This window comes from Aquarana catesbeiana, linkage group LG01 (assembly GCF_042186555.1).
Source record: "Aquarana catesbeiana isolate 2022-GZ linkage group LG01, ASM4218655v1, whole genome shotgun sequence".
Taxonomy (NCBI): domain Eukaryota; kingdom Metazoa; phylum Chordata; class Amphibia; order Anura; family Ranidae; genus Aquarana; species Aquarana catesbeiana.
The window spans coordinates 165,132,106-165,155,561 of record NC_133324.1 but is presented as its reverse complement, the minus strand read 5'-3'; the positions used below and the strand labels follow the sequence as shown (position 1 = coordinate 165,155,561).

Genomic DNA, 23,456 nt, shown 5'->3' with positions numbered 1-23,456 from the left:
ACATCCCCAACCAAATGCAGTCGGCTGCATGAGAGGCATTTTTATGTCCTCCCGAGTACCCCTACCCGACGAACCCCCCCAAAAAAGATGTTGTGTCTGCAGCAAGCGCGGATATAGGCGTGACACCCGCTATTATTGTCCCTCCTGTCCTGACAATCCTGGTCTTTGCATTGGTGAATGTTTTGAACGCTACCATACACTAGTTGAGTATTAGCGTAGGGTACAGCATTGCACAGACTAGGACACACTTTCACAGGGTCTCCCAAGATGCCATCGCATTTTGAGAGACCCGAACCTGGAACCGGTTACAGTTATAAAAGTTACAGTTACAAAAAAAGTGTAAAAAAAAAAAAAAAAAAAAACAAACAAAAATATAAAATAAAAAATAATAGTTGTCGTTTTATTGTTCTCTCTCTATTCTCTCTCTCTCTATTCTCTCTATTGTTCTGCTCTTTTTTACTGTATTCTATTCTGCAATGTTTTATTGTTATTATGTTTTATCATGTTTGCTTTTCAGGTCTGCAATTTTTTATACTTTACCGTTTACTGTGCTTTATTGTTAACCATATTTTTGTCTTCAGGTACAGCATTCACGACTTTGAGTGGTTATACCAGAATGATGCTTGCAGGTTTAGGTATCATCTTGGTATCATTCTTTTCAGCCAGCAGTCGGCTTTCATGTAGAAGCAATCCTAGCGGCTAATTAGCCTCTAGACTGCTTTTACAAGCAGTGGGAGAGAATGCCCCCCCCCCCCCCCCCACCGTCTTCCGTGTTTTTCTCTGGCTCTCCTGTCTCAACAGGGAACCTGAGAATGCAGCCGGTGATTCAGCCAGCTGACCATAGACCTGATCAGAGACCAGAGTGGCTCCAAACATCTCTATGGCCTAAGAAACTGGAAGCTACGAGCATTTTATGACTTAGATTTCGCCGGATGTAAATAGCGCCATTGGGAAATTGGGGAAGCATTTTATCACACCGATCTTGGTGTGGTCAGATGCTTTGAGGGCAGAGGAGAAATCTAGGGTCTAATAGACCCCAATTTTTTCAAAAAAGAGTACCTGTCACTACCTATTGCTATCATAGGGGATATTTACATTCCCTGAGATAACAATAAAAATGATTAAAAAAAAAAAAAATGAAAGGAACAGTTTTAAAATAAGATAAAAAAGCAAAAAAATAATAAAGAAAAAAAAAAAAAAAAAAAAAAAAGCACCCCTGTCCCCCCTGCTCTCGCGCTAAGGCGAACGCAAGCGTCGGTCTGGCGTCAAATGTAAACAGCAATTGCACCATGCATGTGAGGTATCACCGCGACGGTCAGATCGAGGGCAGTAATTTTAGCAGTAGACCTCCTCTGTAAATCTAAAGTGGTAACCTGTAAAGGCTTTTAAAGGCTTTTAAAAATGTATTTATTTTGTTGTCACTGCACGTTTGTGCGCAATTGTAAAGCATGTCATGTTTGGTATCCATGTACTCGGCCTAAGATCATCTTTTTTATTTCATCAAACATTTGGGCAATATAGTGTGTTTTAGTGCATTAAAATGTAAAAAAGTGTGTTTTTTCCCCAAAAAATGCGTTTGAAAAATCGCTGCGCAAATACTGTGTGAAAAAAAAAAATTAAACACCCACCATTTTAATCTGTAGGGCATTTGCTTTAAAAAAATATATAATGTGTGGGGGTTCAAAGTAATTTTCTTGCAAAAAAAAATAATTTTTTCATGTAATCAAAAAGTGTCAGAAAGGGCTTTGTCTTCAAGTGGTTAGAAGAGTGGGTGATGTGTGACATAAGCTTCTAAATGTTGTGCATAAAATGCCAGGACAGTTCAAACCCCCCCAAATGACCCCATTTTGGAAAGTAGACACCCCAAGCTATTTGCTGAGAGGCATGTCGAGTCCATGGAATATTTTATATTGTGACACAAGTTGCGGGAAAGAGACAAATTATTATTATTTTTTTTTTTTTTTGCACAAAGTTGTCACTAAATGATATATTGCTCAAACATGCCATGGGAATATGTGAAATTACACCCCAAAATACATTCTGTTGCTTCTCCTGAGTACGGGGATACCACATGTGTGAGACTTTTTGGGAGCCTAGCCACGTATGGGACCCCGAAAACCAAGCACCGCCTTCAGGCTTTCTAAGGGCGTAAATTTTTGATTTCACTCTTCACTGCCTATCACAGTCTCGGAGGCCATGGAATGCCCAGGTGGCACAAACCCCCCCCAAATGACCCCATTTTGGAAAGTAGACACCCCAAGCTATTTGCTGAGAGGTATAGTGAGTATTTTGCAGACCTCACTTTTTGTCACAAAGTTTTGAAAATTAAAAAAAGAAAAAAAAAATTTTTTTTTTTGTCTTTCTTCATTTTCAAAAACAAATGAGAGCTGCAAAATACTCACCATGCCTCTCAGCAAATAGCTTGGGGTGTCTACTTTCCAAAATGGGGTCATTTGGGGGGGTTTTGTGCCACCTGGGCATTCCATGGCCTCCGAAACTGTGATAGGCAGTGAAGAGTGAAATCAAAAATGTACACCCTTAGAAATCCTGAAGGCGGTGATTGGTTTTCGGGGTCCCGTACGCGGCTAGGCTCCTAAAAAGTCCCACACATGTGGTATCCCCGTACTCAAGAGAAGCAGCAGAATGTATTTTGGGGTGCAATTCCACATATGCCCATGACCTGTGTGAGCAATATATCATTTAGTGACAACTTTGTGCAAAAAAAAAAAAAAAAAAAAAATAAATTGTCACTTTCCCGCAACTTGTGTCAAAATATAAAATATTCCATGGACTCAACATGCCTCTCAGCAAATAGCTTGGGGTGTCTACTTTCCAAAATGGGGTCATTTGGGGGGGGTTTGTGCCATCTGGGCATTTTATGGCCTTCAAAACTGTGATAGGTAGTGAGGAGTAAAATCAAAAATGTACGCCCTTAGAAATCCTGAAGGCAGTGATTGGTTTTCGGGGCCCCGTATGCGGCTAGGCTCCCAAAAAGTCCCACACATGTGGTATCCCCATACTCAGGAGAAGCAGCTAAATGTATTTTGGGGTGCAATTCCACATAGGCCCATGGCCTGTGTGAGCAATATATCATTTAGTGACAACTTTTTGTAATTTTTTTTTTTTTTTTTTTTTTTTTTCATTATTTAATCACTTGGGACAAAAAAAATGAATATTCAATGGGCTCAACATGCCTCTCAGCAATTTCCTTGGGGTGTCTACTTTCCAAAATGGGGTCATTTGTGGGGGTTTTGTACTGCCCTGTCATTTTAGCACCTCAAGAAATGACATAGGCAGTCATAAATTAAAGGCTGTGTAAATTCCAGAAAATGTACCCTAGTTTGTAGGCGCTATAACTTTTGCGCAAACCAATAAATATACACTTATTGACATTTTTTTTACCAAAGACATGTGGCCAAATACATTTTGGCCTAAATGTATGACTAAAATTGAGTTTATTGGATTTTTTTTAGAACAAAAAGTAGAAAATATCATTTTTTTTCAAAATTTTCGGTCTTTTTCCGTGTATAGCGCAAAAAATAAAAACGGCAGAGGTGATCAAATACCATCAAAAGAAAGCTCTATTTGTGGGAAGAAAAGGACGCAAATTTCGTTTGGTTACAGCATTGCATGACCGCGCAATTAGCAGTTAAAGCGACGCAGTGCCAAATTGTAAAAAGTGCTCTGGTCAGGAAGGGGGTAAATCCTTCCGGGGCTGAAGTGGTTAAATGACACAAGTCAGTTGGTAGGGTGTCTAAGAACACTGTAGGCAGGTGGATCACATTCACCTTTTCAGGGCTTACTGTAGATAATCTTAAAAGTCGAACCACCCAGTGGATTTGGGTCATTTCACAGGTCTTTGGCCTCAGCATGGACAAAGAATAAGTAGTTTAGCCTCAAAAGCTCTACAGAGTTAACACCTGGTCTAATTTTCATACAGTGGGGACGGAAAGTATTCAGACCCCCTTAAATTTTTCACTCTTTGTTATATTGCAGCCATTTGCTAAAATCATTTAAGTACATTTTTTTCCTCAATAATGTACACACAGCACCCCATATTGACAGAAAAAACACAGAATTGTTGACATTTTTGCAGATTTATTAAAAAAGAAAAACTGAAATATCACATGGTCCTAAGTATTCAGACCCTTTGCTGTGACACTCCTATGTTTAACTCAGGTGCTGTCCATTTCTTCTGATCATCCTTGAGATGGTTCTACACCTTCATTTGAGTCCAGCTGTGTTTGATTATAATGATTGGACTTGATTGGGAAAGCCACACCACCTGTCTATATAAGACCTTACAGCTCACAGTGCATGTCAGAGCAAATGAGAATCATGAGGTCAAAGGAACTGCTTGTAGAGCTCAGAGACAGAATTGTGGCAAGGCACAGATCTGGCCAAGGTTACAAAAAAATTCTGCTGCACTTAAGGTTCCTAGGAGCACAGTGGCCTCCATAATCCTTAAATGGAAGACGTTTGGAACGACCAGAACCCTTCCTAGAGCTGGCCGTCCGGCCAAACTGAGCTATCGGGGGAGAAAAGCCTTGGTGAGAGAGGTAAAGAAGAACCCAAAGATTACTGTGGCTGAGCTCCAGAGATGCAGTCGGGAGATGGGAGAAAGTTATAGAAAGTCAACCATGACTGCAGCCCTCCAGCGGTCGGGGCTTTATGGCAGAGTGGCCCGACGGAACCCTCTCTTCAGTGCAAGACACATGAAAGCCCGCATGGAGTTTGCTAAAAAACACCTGAAGGACTCCAAGATGGTGAGAAATAAGATTCTCTAGTCTGGTGAGACCAAGATAGAACTTTTTGGCCTTAATTCTAAGCGGTATGTTTGGAGAAAAACAGTGACTGATCATCACCTGTCCAATACAGTCCCAACAGTGAAGCATGGTGGTGGCAGCATCATGCTGCGGGGGTGTTTTTTTGCTGCAGGGACAGGACGACTGGTTGCAATCAAGGGAAAGATGAATGCGGCCAAGTACAGGGATATCCTGGACGAAAACCTTCTCCAGAGTGCTCAGGACCTCAGACTGGGCCGAAGGTTTACCTTCCAACAAGACAATGACCCTAAGCACACAGCTAAAATAACAAAGGAGTGGCTTTGCAACAACTTGGATGGCCCAGCCAGAGCCCTGACTTAAACACAATTGAGCATCTCTGAGAGACCTAAAAATGTCTGTCCACCAACGTTTACCATCCAACCTGACAGAACTGGAGAGGATCTGCAAGGAGGAATGGCAGAGGATTCCCAAATCCAGGTGTGAAAAATTTGTTGCATCTTTCCCAAAAAGACTCATGGCTATATTAGATCAAAAGGGTGCTTCTACTAAATACTGAGCAAAGGGTCTGAATACTTGATATGTGACCATGATATGATATGTGACCATGTGATATTTCAGTTTTTCTTTTTTAATAAATCTGCAAAAATGTCAACAATTCTGTGTTTTTTCTGTCAATATGGGGTGCTGTGTGTACATTAATGAGGAAAAAAAATGAACTTAAATGATTTTAGGAAATGGCTACAATATAACAAAGAGTGAAAAATTTAAGGGGGTCTGAATACTTTCCTTCCCCACTGTATGGTGTTTTGACACATCCGGATTGCCCTGTTGTCCTTTCAGGACTACGTCTTGTGATATAGTTCCTGGACGCAGTAGCCCACCCTATTAGGTTATTTCTATAATGACCTCTCGTGCTGTCCTGGAAGGTGAAGTGGGAAAACTAGAGTTAATTACCTGGGAACTCCATTTCCATGAATCTTCCAGGACAGCAGGGATTCCTGTATTATGTTATTCCATTAGTTGCCTTCAGTTCTACCTTACTACTGAGGACACTAGGTGACTGTGCTCTTTTTTTATTTGTGGATGATGTGTTTCCTGTTTTAGGTGGGTGGAGCCTCCCTCTAATGTGCTGTCCTTGAAGACTCTTGGAAATGGAGTTACCAGGTAATTAACTTTTTTACGTTTAACCACTTAACAACCGGCCCACAGCCGAATGACGGCTACAGGGCGGCTTGAAAAATCTGGGAGGGCGTACTATGACGTCCTCCCAGAATCGCGCGCACACGGGAGCATCCGTGACCTCTGGACCCAGTGCATCACGGATCACGGTAAATAGCCGCTGACAGCGTCTGTTTACCGGCGCGATCACATGTAAACAAACCGGCGTAATATCCGGTTCCTCTCTCCCCTCTCCGTCCAGTGTGAGCGGAGAGGGGAGAGATCGGATGCAGCAGCGCTGTGGGCTGGATGTGTAGTGCCCACAGTGCTGCTCTGTTACAATTGCAGCACTCATCCCAGCCATCCATCCATCCATCCATGCTCAGCCATCTCTCTATTACTCATCCATCAATATTCATCCTTGCTCAGCCATCCATACTCAGCCATCCCTCCATCCATACTCGGCCACCAATACTCAGCCATCCCTCTATCCATACTCAGCCATCCCTCTATCCATACTCAGCCATCCCTCTATCCATACTCAACCATCCCTCTATCCATACTCAGCCATCCCTCTATCCATACTCAGCCATCCCTCTATCCATACTCAGCCATCCCTTTATCCATACTCAGCCATCCCTCTATCCATACTCAGCCATCCCTCTATCCATATTCAGCCATCCCTCTATCCATATTCAGCCATCCCTCTATCCATATTCAGCCATCCCTCTATCCATACTCAGCCATCCCTCTATCCATACTCAGCCATCCCTCTATCCATACTCAGCCATCCCTCTATCCATACTCAGCCATCCCTCTATCCATACTCAGCCATCCCTCTATCCATACTCAGCCATCCCTCTATCCATACTCAGCCATCCCTCTATCCATACTCAGCCATCCCTCTATCCATACTCAGCCATCCCTCTATCCATACTCAGCCATCCCTCTATCCATACTCAGCCATCCCTCTATCCATACTCAGCCATCCCTCTATCCATACTCAGCCATCCCTCTATCCATACTCAGCCATCCCTCTATCCATACTCAGCCATCCCTCTATCCATACTCAGCCATCCCTCTATCCATACTCAGCCATCCCTCCACCCATACTCATCCATCCCGCCATCCATATTTGGCCATTCCGCCATCAATACTCATCCATCCCTCCATCCATATTCAGCCATTCCTCCATCCATATTCATCCATCCCGCCATCCATACTTGGCCATCCCGCCATCCATACTCGGCCATCCCGCCATCCATACTCGGCCATCCCGCCATCCATACTCGGCCATCCCGCCATCCATACTCGGCCGTCCATACTCGGCCATCCCGCCATCCATACTTGGCCGTCCATACTCGGCCATCCCGCCATCTATACTCATCCATCCCGCCATCCATACTCAGCCATCCCTCTATCCATACTCAGCCATCCCTCTATCCATACTCAGCCATCCCTCTATCCATACTCAGCCATCCCTCTATCCATACTCAGCCATCCCTCCACCCATACTCATCCATCCCGCCATCCATATTCGGCCATTCCGCCATCAATACTCATCCATCCCTCCATCCATATTCAGCCATTCCTCCATCCATATTCATCCATCCCGCCATCCATACTCGGCCATCCCGCCATCCATACTCGGCCATCCCGCCATCCATACTCGGCCGTCCATACTCGGCCATCCCGCCATCCATACTCGGCCATCCCGCCATCCATACTCGGCCGTCCATACTCGGCCATCCCGCCATCTATACTCATCCATCCCGCCATCTATACTCATCCATCCCGCCATCTATACTCATCCATCCCGCCATCCATACTCATCCATCCCGCCATCCATGCTCAGCCATCCATCTGTTATACTTATCCATCCATCCATGCTCAGCCATCCATATTCAGCAATACTCATCCATCCATGCTCAGCCATCCCATCCACCCCCAGCCATACTCAGCCATACTCAGCCGTACCCAGCCATACTGGGCGATACCCAGCTGTACTCAGCCTCTGTATGTGGCCAGGCTGTAAAAGTCTCACATGTGGTATCGCCGTACTCAGGAGTAGGAGAATCTATTTTGGGGTGTCATTTTTGGTATGTAAATGCTATGTATTAGCAATATTGTATGAATGGACAACTTTGTGTTAAAAAAAAATGCGTTTTCATTTTCTTTACCCATTTTCCAAAAATTTGAAGAAAAAAATGACATGTTCAAAAGACTCATTATGCCTCATAGATTATACGTTGGGGTGTTTTCTTTCCAAAATGTGTAAGAGGTAATCAGGAAATTAGATGTGTAATTTATGCTCTAGAACAACTCAAGGTGCTTCCTGCATGTTGGGCCTCTGTATGTGGCCATGCTGTGTAAAAGTGTCACACATGTGTTATTGCCATACTCGGGAGTAATAGCAGAATGTGTTTTGGGGTGTAATTTGTGGTATGCATATGCTGTGTGTGAGAAATAACCTGATAATATGACATTTTTGTGAAAAAAAAAAACAAAAAAATCTTGATTTTGCAAAGAATTGTGGGAAAAAAATGACAACTTCAAAAAACTACCATACCTTTTACTAAATACATTGGAATGTCTACTTTCCAAAAAGGGGGTCATTTGGGGGTATTTGTACATTCCTGGCACGTTAGGGTCTCAAGACATAAGACAGGCTGTCCGTACATCTGGTGTGATAAATTTTCAGAGATTGGCACCATAGCTTGTGGACTCTATAACTTTCACAAAGACCAAATAATATACATAATATATTCTAACAAGATATGTAGCAGTATAAATTTTGGCCAAAATTTATGAAGAAAAATTACTAATTTGCAAAATTTTATAACCGAAACAAAGAAAAATGCATTTTTTTACAGAATTTTCAGTCTTTTTTTCTTTTATAGCGCAAAAAATAAAAAACCCAGGGGTGATTAAATACCACCAAAAGAAAGTTCTATTTGAGGGAAAAAAAGGACAAAAATTTCATATGGGTACAGTGTTGCATGACTGAGTAATTGTCATTCAAAATGTGAGAGCACCGAAAGCTGAAAATTGGTCTGGTTAGGAAGGGGGTTTAAGTGCCCTGTAGGTAAGTGGTTAATCCAGTTTTATTAGCAAAAATGTTTAAAATATATGCCTATAAAACAGAGACAGATCATATTAAGACAAGTATGCTCACAGGTTGACAACTCTGAATTATGACTCACAACATGTGATGCAAACTCAAAGGTAATGTTCTATAACAGTATTGAAGCATTTATAGAAGGTATATTATTGAAACCTGAAAATAAAAAAAGATCTCAGCTTCCCAGCCAAGGCAGTGGCATTTTTTTAAATGCAGAGGCCTGGGTGTAACATCATAACAATGCGCCCGGCCTCCAACCAATCATAGAGACTCCGGGGACCATCTGGCCTTCCGGAAATCTCTATGGTCCGCACCCGGGGCCGGTCAGTTCCTTCGCTGGTTCGCCGATGGAAAGGGTGAGCCGGGAGAAGCACCGGATGGAGGCGGGAGGGGGACGTCCCCTCTCGCCACCTATAAGAACAATCAAGCAACTGAACAGCCGCTATGATCATTCTTCTGGTGAAGGGAATAGCTGGCTCTAAAATACAATATCTTAATGATGCCTGTAGCTGCAGGCATCATTCAGATATCACCGCTCAAAGTCCACAACGTCATATGACGTTACGCGTACGGCAATCGGTTAATGATGTTGTACAAGCTGAAGCCCATGTGAGCTAGACCTAAGAGCTTTTCTCTTTCACGGGGCTCCTTTATGTGGATTTTTTTTAACCAACCCTGTCAGGGTTGCTTTCAATTCCTGCTTTAATTTATCGGGGAATACATTATAAAATGTGATTTGGCCAATGTGGTCAACAATTCTTTGTTTGTCCCTGTATTTTCTTTCTTCAGTTTTTATGAACAGACTCCTACAGTGTCATAATGTAAAAGGGAAAGATTGTCACCTCTAAAATATTCATACTCAGTGCATTTCTTTTAAAGCTTAGGACTCTGTATTTCATCTAAATAATGTAAACACCTTGAGAATATGTATTTTATGTTTTTGCTTTTGTAACTGTCACATTGTGCACGCTTAATTTATACAATTTTTTTAAGTGTTTATTCACAGCAGGTGTGGTAGAACTACGTTTTGGCGGCAATTCCAGCGCAGTCGCACAGCAAGACAAGACCAAATGCCTTGTCTCCTACCTGGCCAGTTCACACCAATGCATTGCAGCAGGGTGCACTGAAAAAAGTACAGCAAGCAGTACTTATTTCCAGCATAGCATGCAGTGGCCAATAGAACTTATTGACATTTCAGTAAAGTTTGTTTAAAAAAATATTGGGATAACCATGATCAGTGCTTCGACACTGCAGTCATTCCACTGTATCCCACCGCACACCAGCGGCTGGGGTGAAGTTACACTAAATGTAGCCAGCTAACTACAGTATTCACAAAAAAAAAAAAATCTGTACTGTATATGTTCACCGATGTTTGCTCCATTTGCCAGCAGAGCGTAATGAAGATTATTCATGCTACCAATGTACTTGGTCTTTTTGTTTTCTGATCACCATGCATTCAGCTCCTCCCGTAGCCTCCCTAAATACATACCTGAGCCAGATCTCGATGCACCAAGGCTCTCTCGCCCCTCGTTGGCTCAGATACAATCACAGCCAGTGAGGAGGGAGCGGGGGACAGGGCCCAGCCCCATTCTGTTTGTCTTATAGACACACAGAGCAGGGCTCGGCAGTAAGCATGCATGAGTGCCCCCATAGCAAGAGGCTTGCTATGGAGGACACTCGGCTGGGGGGGTGGAGCCAAGAGCGCCAATGGAGGGACCCCAGAAGCGTAAAGCGTTTTTTTTGTTTTTTTTTAAATATTTTATTAAAATAACAATCACTTTAACCACTTCAGCCCCGGAAGATTTAGCTGCACAATGACCAGGCCATTTTTTGCGATACGGCCCTGCGTCGCATTAACTAACAATGACGCAGTCGTGCACCGTTGTACCCGAACAGAATCGACATCCTTTTTTTTCACACAAATAGAGCTTTCTTTTGGTGGTATTTGATCATCTCTGCGGTTTTTATTTTTTGCGCTATAAACAAAAAAGAGCGACAATTTTGAAAAAAAAAACCCACAATATTTTGTACTTTTTGCTATAATAAATATCCCCATTTTTTTTTAAAAAGCAAATTTTTTCCTCAGTATAGGCCGATATGTATTCTTCTACATATTCTTGGTAATAAAAATCGCAGTAAGCGTATATTGATTGGTTTGCGTAAAAGTTATAGCGTCTACAAAATTGGGGAAAGATTTATGCCATTTTTATTATGATTTATTTTTTTTACTAGTAATGGCAGTGATCAACGATTTTTATTGGGACTGCAACATTATGGTGGACAGATCGGACACTTTTGACACATTTTTGGGACCATTGGCGTTTATACAGCGATCAATGCTATAAAAATGCACTGATTACTGTGTAAATGTCACTGGCAGGGAAGGGGTTAACGGGCTGATCAAGGGGTTAATTGTTACCTAGGGAGTGAGTCTAACTGGGGGGCGGGGTGGGACTGCCTGGGTGAGGAGTCCGATCTTTGTTTATACTTAGTATGAACAACAGATCTCTCTCCTCACCCCTGACAGCAAGAGAGATCTGTTTGTTTACATTGACAGATTTTCATCCTGTCTCTATGTGGAGCGATCAAGGGTGCACACGCGCCTCTAGTGGTCAAAAGGCGAGCCAACAAATAGCTACAACGGTTCACCCAGGGGAGCCAACCTGCCGCAGTATAACTGCAGCGGCTGGTCGGGAAGGGGTTAAAGACTAAGTTCACTTTTTTAAAGTGTAGGTAAAAAAAAAAAAATTAATTTAGTTTTTTTAGCAGATCGCGGGTGCATTGTCAGGCTCCTGCAGACAGCTGTCTTCCCGTACCTATATATAGGCAAACAATTACTAAAGTGCAGGAAGTGCCAATAAACTACGAATGTGCTCATCCGCATGCAGTTCATTGAGAACTACATGCTGTCTGTCACTATCGCACACAGGATCTATAGTTAATTCACACATCGCTGTGAATGAATGATGCAGCTTTGTGGGCGGAGCCCCTCACATCTGCACTGTTTTTAAATTGGGACAGCAGGTGCGGGGAGCGGATCCCCCACCCGCTGTCACAGTTGGGGATTGGGGTGTGAGCGGGGTTGCTGCATTAATAACATGTTTCAGTGAGTAAAATTTTATACCTTGTATGCCATGGGGGTTATTTACTAAATGCAAATCCACTTTGCAATACAAGTGTAAAGTGCACTTGAAATTGCACTGAAAGTGCACTTGGAAGTGCAGTTGCTGTAGATCCGAGGGGGACATGCAAGGAAAATAAAAACAGCATTTTAGCTTGCACATGATTGGATGATAAAATCATCAGAGCTTCCCCTCATTTCAGATCTACCCCTCAGATTTACAGCGACCTGCACTTCCAAGTGCACTTTCAGTGCAATTTCAAGTGCACTTGTAGTGCAAAGTGGATTTGCCTTTTGTAAATAACCCCCCATATATTTTAATAATATAAACTGGTTGCCCAATCACAGCATTCTGATCTTTTATTTCTAAGTGATTAAGTGGAGCTTAAACCATAAGAAGGAGGGTGGAGAGACAGAGTATGAGACGGGTATAACAAAGTGCAAGTAGAATCACACCACATTGGGTCTATTTATCCGGTGAGTGTCAGTGTGTAAAGAAGGTGGCGTGGAGGCACAGAGAACACGATTCTCTGCAGTTTTTTGCATGATTGGAGCACGATTGGGAGTCTGGATATATCACGATTCATTGGTGGATTTAAATATTAATATTGGACTGTCACATGGAAATTATATAATGATGTAGAACCATAGATTATAATCTTGAGGTTATATCATGCATATATTTTTTTGGACGCTGGAATATTGATACCTAGCGCCCATATTTCTATGATATTCCATAGAAATGGATATCATATTCCCATTTTCCCAGAGTTCTATGTTTTATGTTACACCTTAAATACAGGTGTAATATTTTACTAAAGGTGAATTTATTATCCCCTACCAACCAACAATAATTCTGTCTCCCAAAGACTAGCTACAGTATATGCTCATGTGGTACACAGATTAGTCCTGTTCCATTCAAACCTCGCCATCATGGGCAAGACCAGAGAGCTGGCAAAGGACATCAGGGACAAGATTATAGACCTGCGCAAGACTGGAATGGGCTACAAGACCATAAGCAAGAATCTTTGTGAGAAAGAGACAACTGTTATAGGGCGTACACACGGTCGGACTTTGTTCCGACATTCCGACAACAAAATCCTAGGATTTTTTCCGACGGATGTTGGCTCAAACTTGTCTTGCATACACACGGTCACACAAAGTTGTCGGAAAATCCAATCGTTCTGAACGCGGTGACGTAAAACACGTACGTCGGGACTATAAACGGGGCAGTGGCCAATAGCTTTCATCTCTTTATTTATTCTGAGCATGCGTGGCACTTTGTCCGTTGGATTTGTGTACACACGATCGGAATTTCCGACAACGGATTTTGTTGTCGGAAAATTTTATCTCCTGCTCTCCAACTTTGTGTGTCGGAAAATCCGATGGAAAATGTCCGATGGAGCCCACACACGGTCGGAATTTCCGACAACACGCTCCGATCGGACATTTTCCATCGGAAAATCCGACCGTGTGTACGGGGCATGAGAGTGATTATTTGCAAATGGAAGAAATACAAATAACCATCAATCGCCCTTGGTCTGGAGCTCCATGCAAGATTTTGCCTCATAAGGTAAGGAGGATTATGAGAAAAGTGAGGGATCAGCCCAGAACTACACGGGAGGAGCGTGTGAATGATCTCAAGGCAGTTGGAACCACAGTAACCAAACAAACCATTGGTAACACAATACGCCGCCATGGATTGAAATCCTGCAGTGCCCGCAAGGTCCCCCTCCTCAAGAAGGCACATGTATAGGCCCATCTGAAGTTTGTCAATGAACATCTAAATTATTCAGAGAAGGATTGGGAAGAAGTGCTGGGGTCAGATGAGCCCAGAATTAAGCTCTTTGGCAGTAGCCTCCCTGGCAGGTTTCCCGCGTGGCTCAGGGTTAAATTTCAGCACCATTAGCGGTAACCCTGAGCCACACTCGGGATTACATCTCAGGATCCTGGTGCGTTATACTTACCTTGTCCCCAGGATCCTGCGATGTCCTCCTCCCAAAGCCTCTCTGTGCCAGGCTTCGTTCCCTGCGAGCGTTGCGATGCACGGGGGCGGAGCCTGGCGGCGAATTCAAAAAAGTGAGAATTCATAAAACATACAGTACACTGTAATCTTACAGATTACATTACTGTATGAAATCATTTCACATCCTTTTTGTCCAGTGCCCTGCATGCTGTTTTATGATATACTGTTCTTTCTGCCTGGAAACTGGAGATTGTCCATAGCAAGCAAAAAGTGTCCGTTTACGTCAAAAGTGGTTTTAGACCAGCTAGAAAACAGCGATAGTAAATTAGAACACTTGCAGAATTGAGCGAGTGTGAATCGTGGGGAAATTTATTTTATTATTATTATTTTTTTATAATTATTTATATTTATTTATTATATTATAATTTATGATTTTGTGTTTCAAACTTCATCATACCGGGGATATCTACTAGACTCTTGTTGGACAGATTTAAGTGGGTTATTGCTAAGAATTACAGGCCTACAATATAAAACACCAAATTTCTATGCAAAATAATTGTACTGCTTTGAGACGCAAAAATCTGAAATAATTATACCGCCAGGGAGGTTAACTCGACATGTGCTTGGAGGAAGTAAAATACAGACTATGACCCTAAGAACACCATTCCTACAGTAAAGCACGGAGGTGGAAACATTATGTTTTAGGGCTGTTTCTCTATTAAATGTACAGGCTTACTTTGCCACCTTCAGGGGCCAATGGACAGGCCATGTATTGTAAAATCTTGAATGAGAACCTTCTTCTCTCAGCCAGAACACTGTAGATGGGTCGTGGATGGGTCTTTCAGCATGATAGTGACCCAAAACATACTGCCAAGGAAACAACCTGGTAACCAACTACACAAAGCATCTTACCTCTGCTTGCCAACAAGGGTTTCTCCACCAAGTACCACATATATTGCTTGGGGATCAAATACTTATTTTACTCAATGAACACAAACTCAATTTATAACATGTTTACCATGTGTTTTTTCTGTTTTTTTGGTTGATATTCTCTATCTGTCATTTAAAATACACCTATGATAAAAAATTATAGACCCTTCATTTCTTTGTAAGTGGGCAAACTTACAAAATCTGCTGGGAATCAAATAATAATTTTCCCCACTGCATGTGAGGAAAGATCGAATTGTCAGCATTGGTATTGATTAAAGTGTGATGTCTATGATCAGCTTAACTAGTCACAGAAAGGATGGGTTACATTAGCAGTTCTTACTATTTACTTCTGCCAATAAACACTAAATAACTATAGAGACAATGTCAGAGTAAGAGTCTGTTATTTTCTATATGAGCTAGTTAATATATACGTATATTCTGGACATAATGCTGTGTTATAAAAACAATTAGGACATAGGAATAAGTACTGGTTTCATATATATATGTCAAGCAGAATGTAGTGAGGTGCTGTTTATATGGTTTTTGCAATGGTGCAGTTTAATGAGGTATCTTCCACTCTCCAATGACACTGTTATGGGAGAAGAAGAGTTCTCTGGAGGATGAGTCATCTTGTGCTATAAACAAACTTCAAGGAAGAGCAGTTCCCTCTGGGTGACACCTTCCATGGGTTGTACCCAAGCAAATTTTACCTATTGCTATAAGGGTTCTTATTTATATAAAGGTTCTTTTTGTATGACTGTAGCTTTAAGACATATTGATCCTGCATCCTACAGGCCTCTGTCATTTCCACACGCACGCATCCACTGCATTTGTAGCTCTAAACGACATGCCTTATGATCTGCATTTTTACCAACCTTCAACATTACATTGTGTAAAAAGACAATCTATGGTATTTTTATGTCCTGTTTTCGCTGTACTTTCTTCATGATGTGAAGGACCCTTCCTAGCTGATCTACAATATAGTAGAGAGTAGATTCCTTAAATATCCCACAGTAGAATAGCTATAGGAGACTCAGACATGGAGGAACTTTTCAATACAATTACTGTACTCAGTTTTGATAGTATCCCTTTAAGAAATTGAGTTTGAAATCTCTATCTTGTTAAATATTGTTATATAGAGAAGCCAGTTTTATGATTAACCATATGTTGTAGGTCTTTTTTGCCATTAAAGAGAGTATTAAGCAGCATTGTCCTGTCTTCTTGGATCCTGGCCAGTGGCTCAGTAAATTTATTAAGTGTGTCGGGATATAACACTTGACAAGAGACCACTTATGTCAGGGTTTATAGAGTAACATCTCTTTCTATGAAGTATAGTGCCCCTTTTTTTTCACACTGTTCATCTTGCCGGAGACCATATATAGAAGTGTTTTTTTATTTTGCTGAAATATAGCCACCTGGATTTACAGTTGGTACTTTTATGTTTAACTTGTTTGACCACTGATATTGGGCATGTCTCTACTACTAAAACTGGAATTAAATGCATTGAAACAAAATAACCAAGTAGTAGTACTTACTCTATTACAATATATGCATGATTCTCCACTGCAGTAAGTTGATCCCATTCTATATTAAGTGATGTAATATGTATAGTATGCATAAATTCAGCAGAATCAAACCTATGTTTTTGAGAAGCTTTGTCTATGTAATTCTGTACACTTCGTAGGTCGTAGCTCCTTCTCACACACATTGTGATAATGTGCCAACTGATTTTTTTTTCAACATGGTAAAAATCCCAAAACAAAACTAGAGCATGCCATTTATACAGTACATGCCATTATTGTAGGATTGCTGGGAAGAATGTACATTAATATATTCTTTTAAAAGTGTCTTCCCAGTGGCTGCTTGTAATATGTGCGTCTCAGGTGGTGTGTAGGTGCAGCAGCAAAACCCTGAAATGGAAGCTCTAGAACTTCTTGTGTTTTCTAGCTTTCTATTGCCAAAACATTATTATTATTATTAATAATATTATTATTATACAGGTTTTATATAGAACCAACAGTTCGCGCAGCACTTTACAAAATGAAGGCAGACATTACAGTTACAATACAACTTGGTACAAGAGGAATCAGAGGGCTTGTCAAGTCTCTCACTTACCAGACCGGAGAGTCTACTTGGACAGAGGGTAGGCTCCCTTACGTATCCGACTCGCGACCCCTGGTAGAGCAGACAGGAGGCCCACCAGTGCGGAGTGGTATGAGAGCCTGTGCAGGAGTCCGTGTTCCGGAGGTTAGCAGTCTTCAAACAGCAGATGATAGTCAGCAGCACAGACAACAGATGCTGAGCAGGAGCTGGAGACAGGTTAGTGCACAAGCTGGGTTTGGCAACAGGCGGGCAGCAGAGGTACAGAAGGAGCAGGCAGAAGCGAAGTCAAAACAGGCCGGAGTCAAATGCAGGCGGAGGTCAGGAGAGTCCAAAAGGCAAGCCGGGTCGTCAACAGATCAGGAACAAGGAACAGGAAACAGGAACTAGGCACGGAGCTGTTGATCAGGCAGCACTGATCAGAGGGAGAAGCAAGCCTAAATAGGCTGATTGGCGCCAAACGCCGCGTTCGTGCACGCACCGTTACGCACAGGCGCCCGCGCACCCGCACGCGCCCGAGCGCGCCCCCTCACAGCGGCATGCACACCAGCACCACCAGGTGAACGCATAGCAGCGCCCATAGGCATACGCGCCCGTGCACCACCACGGCCAGCCGGCATGCCAACACCAGTGCCCATAGAAGCAGGCGCCCGAGCACCTGCAGGAAAGCGCGCACCAACGCGCCCCGGCGCACGACGACGCCCAATCAGGTAAGCTCTCTGACAGGGCTCTGCTCGTTAGAGCTTACAATCTAAGAGGGCGGGGAAATTGATACAAAAGGTAATAAGTGTGCAAGCTGAGCCGAGGGAGAAAGAAAAAACAGTGTATTAGTTAGAAGCAGAACAGGCTCCTTTTAAAGAGAAGGGTTTTCTGGGATCGTCTAAAGATGGATAGATTAGATAGTCGGACAGATTGGGGTAGGGAGTTCCAAATGATGGGAGAAGCTCAGGAGAAGTCCTTGAGGTGAGCATGGGAGGAGATTACAAGGGATCTAGAGAGCAGGAGGTCTTGGGAGGATCGAAGAGAATGGTTTGGTTGATATTTTGAGACTAGGTTAGATATGTAGCTGGGGGCAGAGTTTTGGATGGCTTTCTAAGTTGTTGTTAGTACTCTGAATTTTATTTGTGGGATCCAATAAAGAGGGAGTTGCAGTAGTCTAGGTGAGAGATGACCAGGGAGTGAATTAGAAGCTTTGTGGGGTCATTGGTTAAAAAGGAGATCTGGAGATGCTGCGGAGGTTGAGGTGGCATGATTTGGACAGGGATTGGATGTGAGCCTGAAAAGACAGTTCAGAGTCCAGGGCTACCCCTAGCACCCTAGCATGTGGGGACGGGCTAATAGTTCTGCCATTGATCTTGACAGAGAAGTCAAGGGAAGGGGCACATGTAGGGAGGAAACATTATGAGCTTGGTTTTGGATAGATGGAGTTTGAGGAAGTGGTGTGACATCTAGTCAGGTATGTCTGTTAGTAAATCAGTGATACATGAGGAAACTGATGAGGTGAGCTGAGGGGTAGAGGGATAGATTTGGGTGTCATCATCGTAGAAATGATATTGAAAGCCATGGGAAGCTATCAAGTGGCCCAGGGAGGACATGTCAGTCGAGAATAGGAGAGGTCTAAGGACAAGATATTAAAGTATTTTAAAATGACGCAATGAAGTGTGTCTGACCCATTATCTTATTACAAATAGATGTATTTTTTTTTTTTTTTGTTAACCCGTAACCATCTACAAAATTATCCTAAAAAGAAAAAAAATGGAAAAAAAAAAGTTGGAGTGTCCCTAAATTGAACTGTGTACACTTTAAAAGAGAAGAATGGCCAAAGCTTTTTTGGCAATACTTCTGTTGTGGTTCATAGGAGTACACTCACTTTTGCTGTTCTGTGACCCAGGGTCAGATTGTAGTGGACTATTTGCCTGCTATCAGCTTATGGGGCAGAGGTGGTTTAAGTTCTGCAAGGATCGCAATTATATTGTTGGGATCCACAGGCTGCCCAATTGACAGCTGTCTCTGCCTCTCAGTGCATGGCTGAGACTCAAAGCCAGCTAGGCATGCCTGCTTCCCTGCCAGGAGGAGAGGAGAGCAAAGAGAGCGGACTAACAGTCACTGCTGTCTGCTCCAGTCTGCTGTCTGCGGTCATGTTATTGCTCAGCTCTTGGTCTTAGGGTCATCGTGGGACATCTGCAGCATAGAGATGAGTATGGATGTTTATTTCAAACCTTTAAAGTTGGTAAATCGCTGGAGCCAGCATGTGTGTGAATGTTCATATAGGTTGTAGGGATCTTACAGAGGTCTGAACTGGGGAGCTATACAATGGTCAAACAGTGAAGTGAGTTTGTATGATGTCCCTCCTGCCTTCAGTGCCTCATTATTGCTCCATTACATCACACAGTAAATAATCAAATAGAAGGCAATCTGCAAAAGTAAAATGGTTACACTTTTTTCCTTTTTGATGGCCAATGGAAATATGGTTATAAAGAAATAAAAAAAAAATACTTTTGAGGACATTTTTATGTTTAAGCTCCAACTAGAGTCAGTAGTTAGTAATTAATTCATAGATTTCATGTCAGCCCACATAATGGCAGACTTTTCAGTGTGACTGATTGTGATTTGTCCACTTGGAGAACAAGAAAATGTATATCTTCATGAGACAAGAAAAATGTACACTGTGATTTAAATTACCAGTTATACACAGTCAAATAATATTTGCCAACTTGATTGTGGAATGCACACAGCAGAAAATCGTCTAGCTTTCTAGATCAAAGTAAACCCAAACTGGGTAAACTGTCTTTTGGTATACTTGAGCTGATGTACTTTGGTCAGTAAGGTGTATTGAAGTGCGTTTGATCTTCTCCCAGTGGACTTGAAGACAGCAAGGAATTAAAAATCGACAAAGTCAAAAGAAGGCAATGGCTGTATGAACTTTTTACACTATTTTTCACCACATTTCCCTGTAGTGATTGGTTTAGGCTGAACAAAATAGATTTTGAAAAATAGAATCATTTGAAACAAGAACTTTAGTGAATATCTTCTTAATACCAACTGTTTTGGAATTTCCCTTGCTGATTTTACTCCCTGTGCTAGATGAAAGGAAAAGCCTCATTGTGATTCAGTATGTTTTCTTACCCTGTATATATTTTTTGATAGGGAATTGTTATATATATACAAACACACTATATTGGCAAATGTATTGGGACTCCTGCCTTTACACCCACGTGAACTTTAATGACATCCCAATCTTAGTCTGTAGGGTTCAATATTGAGTTGGCCCACTCTTTGCAGCTATAACAGCTTCAACTTTTCTGGGAAGGGTATCCACAAGGTTTAGGAGTGTGTCTATGGGAATGTTTGACCATTCTTCCAGAAGCGCATTTGTCGGGGTAGACCAGTATGCATAAGGTGGGGCCAGCCACACTTCTCAGTTTCCCCTCTGGATCCTGGGGTGGTGTTTTTTGATACGGTCACCACCACGGTCTCGGCGGTGAGATTTCAACTGTGATATGTTTGGGTATGTTTCTCCTCTAGGGGATTATAGTACCAAATGTTGTTATGGCACAGAGCAGTTATGTAATGTATTTATGTAACAGATTATTGATATATTCTTTTTTTAAATCAATTCTTCTCCACCGATTTTTTTTCCCTGATGAAGGGACGCCTCGTATAAGTCCCGAAACGTGTAGGGCCGTGTGGAAGATCATCATGAACACTTTATATTTTTGTTTTTAGTGGTTCTATTATCATAATTTTATGTTTGTATGTCTACATGCTCATTGTGATTTTGTATATTTTCCTTTTTTTGTATTAAATAAATTATCCTTTTTGTAACTACTCTGTTGCCTCTGTTGCCTACTCTGTCCCATCAACCTTTTTGGGGGTTTTTTATTCTCTGAACCTAGGGATGGTTTCAACCTTTATGATGAACTTGGATGGTTTCCTTTTTTAATACTTCACTGGAACTAAGGGGCCAAGCCCAACTCCTGAAAAAGAATGCCATACCATAATCCCCCCTCCACCAAATGATTTGGACCAGTGCAAAAAGGAAGGTCCATAAAGACATGGATGAGCGAGTTTGGGGTAGAGGAACATGACTGGCCTGTACAGCGTCCTGATCTCAACCTGCTAGAACACCTTTGGAATTAATTAGAGCCTGTGAGCCAGGCCTTCTTATCCAACATCAATGCCTGATTTCACAAATGCGCTTCTAGAAGAATGGTCAAGCATTTACATAGATGCACTCCTAAATGATTTCTACCGTGCATGATACATTATCGTGAGCAGTAAGTTGTAAATGTAATAATTAATAAGGAATGCAATGTACCTTGCACATATTCAGTTATTGCAGATACATTTTTTACCATCTACTAGACAACAGCTTTCTTTTAATAATATTTATGAAATGAAACAAAGAAGTGTTCATAATAGAAACGCTGTACATTAGTGGCCAATATAATGCATACACTGGAAATAAGAGAGGAATTTTATATGAGAAATCAGAGGAATAGTTTTCCTTTTCATTGCTGTTTAGTAATATACAGTAGATGCTTCCTTACATTGGTGTCAGTAAGAGATGATGTCTGTCAAAAGAATGCCCTTTTACAATGGTCAAGGAACCCTTAGCAATCTCTAAATGGATCCCAGGGTACCAAGGAACCTTGACTGAGAATGGCTGCTACAGACTGAGAGATGTCTCAACTAGAGCCCACTGCATTCTTCAGCCTGATTCAGAAAGAATTCTTCAACATATATTTTTTTACCTCTTCTTTTTAAAATTTTTAAAATTTTTTTTTTTTATTTAGTGGTATGCGACATGCAATGAAATGATAACTTTACAAAATATTTTGTGCGAACAAAGTAGCCTACATATGAACACCAGGTAGTGGTATCTGAACAAAAGATAAGTAAACTCAAGATAGTGAAACAGAAACAGCTCAGTAAGCATACAAGATACCTAGGAGGTACAAGTCTAGGGCTTTGCCTGGACGGGGCAATTGATCACTTACAATACTCTAGGGATTAGCCCCGGTATCCATGGAGAATTTGGGTATCTGTGCATAGGGGAAGAGTACCGTCTGGGGTCGAAACATACCAAGTTTTTGTGCTAAATGAGAGAAGGTGAATAAAGGAGAAGAAAGAAAAGAAGAGAGAGAGTGGGGGAGGGAGATGGAGTAAAGGGAAATAGGGGGGGAAGGAGCGGGTGTGATGGTAAAGTGGAGGGGGTAGAAGTCCACCTAGAGAGCAAGGACTGCCCTCAGCTCTTCAGGCCATCTGAAGGCCATGGTTTGGAACAAGAGCCTCTGGCATTCATCATAGCCCAACTATGTCTCGCGGAGGTATTCCTCTAAGAAGCGGAACTGGGTCCAATAAAACCACCTGGTCTTATGTTCCTTGGATTTATCCCGAATCTTGGCAGTAAGGGCTTTTATTCGTTCAATGTCATTAACCCTCGCGAACCAATGGGCCACAGTGGGAGCAGATTGTTGCTTCCATTGACTTGGACTGGGATGCAAGCTCTAGCAGCGTTGAGGGGGTGTTTAAGGAGAGATTTGTCGTATCGCTTTCTTGACATGGGTGTGAGGTTGAGGAGCACAGCAGCGGGGTCGTTGGTTATGGAAATATCTGTGAATTTGTGGATGAGTCAGAGGACAGGTTGCCAGAAAGTTTGTAGTTTGGGGCAATGCCAAAAAATGTGTAGAATAGTGCCAGCTTGTTGCTCGCAACGCCAGCAATGGTCAGATTGATTGGAAAATATTTTGGCCAAAACAGCCGGGGTGCGATATCAGCGAGTGGTCAACTTATAGGAAATTTCCTGATATTTGCTGCAAAGTGACAGTTTATGAGCAAAGAAGAGTATGCATTCCTTCTGTGGGGTGGTAAACGTGGTTTGTAGGTCTCTTTCCCACTTGGCTAAGAAGGGAGGGTCTGTGGTAGCTTGTATGTCCAACAGAGTTCTGTAAGACCTAGAAAGGGAATCTCGGATTGGGCCATCACTCAGGCATAGTTCTTCGAAGGAATGGAGTTGTCTAGAAAAGAGCGTATATTTGGGCAGAGAGCCGAGGAAGTAGAAAAGCTGCCCCGCTCTCCAGCTATCCAATGAGATGGGTGCCTCTCCTGCTACCAAGGTCCATGTAGGGATCAAGCCTGTGGGTCCTAGGAAATTATATGCACGTAGGAGCCTTTTCGGGGCTTGTCCGGTAAATATTATTTACCTATTAAACCTCATAAATCAAATATTTTATGGTGTCTTTTTTTTATTTTTGTTATGAATTGTCCTTT

General features: G+C 42.2%; 1 protein-coding gene across 5 annotated transcripts in view; it reads left to right on the top strand.

The window, feature by feature from the left end:
• The window catches only part of ARB2A (ARB2 cotranscriptional regulator A), a 908,279-nt gene that overhangs the window by 334,083 nt on the left and 550,740 nt on the right, over positions 1-23,456 (top strand). The gene's annotated exons all lie outside the window — the stretch shown is intronic.